This window comes from Acomys russatus, chromosome 24 (genome assembly GCF_903995435.1).
Source record: "Acomys russatus chromosome 24, mAcoRus1.1, whole genome shotgun sequence".
Taxonomy (NCBI): Eukaryota; Metazoa; Chordata; class Mammalia; order Rodentia; family Muridae; genus Acomys; species Acomys russatus.
The window spans coordinates 747,140-750,369 of NC_067160.1; positions in this window are offsets into that span (position 1 = coordinate 747,140).

Here is a 3,230-nt window from a genome sequence, read left to right on the forward strand (position 1 = left end):
GGGTTACATATATACACTATGTTATCATCTGTGAATAGGGATAATTTGACTTCCCCTTTTATGATGTGGATCTTCTTGACCTCCTTTTGTTGTCTTATTTCTCTAGCTAGAACTTCAAGAACTATAATGAAAAGATATTGAGAGAGTGGCCAGCCTTGTCTACTCCCTAATTTTTATGTCATTTCTTTGAGTTTCTCTCCATTTAATTTGATGTTGGCTATTGCCTTGGTCTATATATTATTTATTCTGTTTAAATATGTGCATTGAATCCCTGATATCTACAAGGCATTAAACATGAATGGGTTTTGGATTTTGTCAATTGCTTTTTAAGCTTCTAAGTAGATGATCATGTGTTATTTGTTTTTTGTTTTGTTTTCCTTTGTTCATTTAGTTTATTTATATGGTGAATTACACTGATGGATTTCCATATATTGAACCATCCCTGCATGTCTGGGATGGAGCCAACTTGTTATGGTGAATGGTATGTTTGATTTTTTCTTGAACTTGGTTTGCAAGTATTTTATTGAGTAGTTTTGCATCAATGCTCATGGGAGGAACTTGGTCTCAAATTCTATTTCTTTGTTGGGTCTTTCTGAAGTTTAGGGATCAAAGTGACTGTGACCTCATAGAATGAGTTTGGTAATGTTCCATCCATTTCTATTATGTGAAGTAGTTTGAAAGTATTGGTATTATCTCTTCCTTGAAGGTCTGGTAATTATGCGTTGAAACCGTCAACTGTCTGGCACTATTTGCTGTTGTTGTTGTTGTTTTTTTTTTTTTTTTTTTTTTTTTTTTTTTTTTTTTCCTGTTGGGAGACTTTTGATGACTGCTTCCATTTCTGTAGGAGAAATACAACTATGTAATTTATTTATCTGATCTTAATTCAACTTTGGCAAGTGGAATCGAATCCTTCAAGAAAATTGTCCATTGCCTTTAGATTTTCAAATTTTGTGGTGTATAAGCTTTTGAAGTAGGACCTAATGATTCTTTGTATTTCTTCAGTGTCTGTTGTTATTTATCTCTTTTCATTTCTGATTTTATTGATTTAGATAATATCTCTTTGCCTTTTAGTTAATTTGGTTAACAGTTTGTCTATCTTGTTGATTTTCTAAAAGAACCAGCTCTTGGTTTTGTTGATTCTTTGAATTGCTCTCTTTGTTTCTAATTTGTTGATTTGAACTCTGAGTTTAATAATTCCAGCCAACTACACCTCTTGGGTGTTTCTGCTTCTTTTTTTTTCTAGGGCTTCCAGATGTGTCATTAAGTTGCCTATGGGAGATGTATCTTTATGAAGGCACTTAGTGCTATGAACTTCCTCTTAGCACTGCTTTCAATGTGCCCCATAAATTTGGGCACATTGTGCCTTAATTTTTATTGAATTATAGGAAGTCACTAATTTCTTTGCTTATTTCTTTCAAGACCCAGTTGTCATTGAGTAGAGAATTGTTCAGTTTCCATGTATGTAGGCTTCTTTTATTACTGTTGTTGTTGAAGTCCAGCTTTAGTCCATGGTGGTCTGATAGCTACTAGGTATCATTTCAATCTTCTTGTATCTGTGGAGGCTTGCTTTGTGACACACTATATGGTCAATTTAGGAGAAGGTTCCATGAGTTGCTGAGAAGAATGTGTAATCTTTTGTGTTTGGGTGAAAAGTTCTGTAGATAGCTGTTAGATACATTTGATTTGTAACATCGGGCAGTGTCATTATATCACAGTTTAGTTTCTGTTTCATTGACCTACCCTTTGGTGAAAATGGGATATTGACTTCTCTCACTATGTGTGTGGAGATCGATTTGTGGTTTGACTTTTATTAATGTTTCATTTACAAATGTGAGTGCCCTTGTATTGGGACATAGATGTTCAGAATTGTAAAGTCATCTTGGTTGAATTTTTCTTTGATGAGTATGAAGTGTCCTTCCTCATGTCTTTTCATTAATTTTGATTGAAAATCATTTTAATATATATTAGAATGGCTACACCAGCTTGCTTCTTGTGTCTGTTTGCTAGGAATACCTTTTCCCAGCCTTTTTTCACTGAAGTAATGTCTATCATTGTGGCTAAGATGTGTTTCTTGAATGCAGAAGAATGTTGCTTCTTTTTTATGCATTCATTCTGTTAGTTTGTGTCTTTTTATTGAAGAGTTGAGACCACTGATGTTGAGAGATAATAATGACCAGTGACTGTTAAGTACCTTGGTTTTGATGTTGATTTTTGTAGAGTGTTTTTCTGGTTATGGTTTGCGACAGAGAACTTATCTATTTCCTGTGATATCCTGGTTGGAGTTTGTTGCTTTGGGTTGGAGTTTTCCTTTTAGTAAGATCTGTTGGGTGGGGTTTGTGGATAGGTATTGTTTGAATTTGTTTATATCATAGAATATCTTGTTTTCTCCATCTATAGTTATTGAAAGTTTCATGGGGTATGATAGTCTGGATTTGCATCTCTGATCTCTTAGGGTTTTCAGGGCCTTGGCCCAGGCCCCTTCTGGCTTTTATGGTCTCTGCTGAGACATCTGGTGTAATTCTCATAGGTTTTTCATTATATGTTACTTAGCCTTTTTCCCTTCCTGCATTTAATATTTTTCTTTGTTCTGTACATTTGGTGTTTTGATTATTATGTGGCAGGAGGATTTTTTTTTTTTGAAAATATTTTTTAGGCCTTTGAGTGCAGTATCTTCTCTTTCCTCAATACCTATTACCCTTAGGTATTGTCTTTTCATGGTGTCCTTGATTCCTTGGATGTTTGTGTCAGGAATTTTTTTAAGGTTATCATTTTCTTTGATGGTTGCATCAAATTCTTCTATTGTATCTTCTACACCCAAGATTCTTTCCTCCTTTCTTCTCTAAGTTCTCTCATTCCTGGCTTTCTCTGCTTGTGATTTTATCATTGTTTTCATTTTCATCTTCAGATCTTGAACCATTTGATTGATTTCCTTTATTTTATTGTTTGCGTTTTCTTCATTTCCTCTCTATAGGCATCTGTCATGGCCTCTCTAAGGTCTTCAATCTGTTTGACTGCATCTTCTTGTATTTAGTTTTAGGATTTTATTTGTTTCCTCCATTATTGTCCTCATTGTTAAGGATTTGATGTCATTTTCTTGTGCTTCAGTTGTGTTTGAGTTCTCAGGATTGAATTCTTTGGGATAGGTAGGTTCTGGAGATGTCATATTGTTTTGGCTTTTGTTGTTTGTGTTTTTACACTGGCATTTAGTGTCTTGCTGTTTCTGACATTGA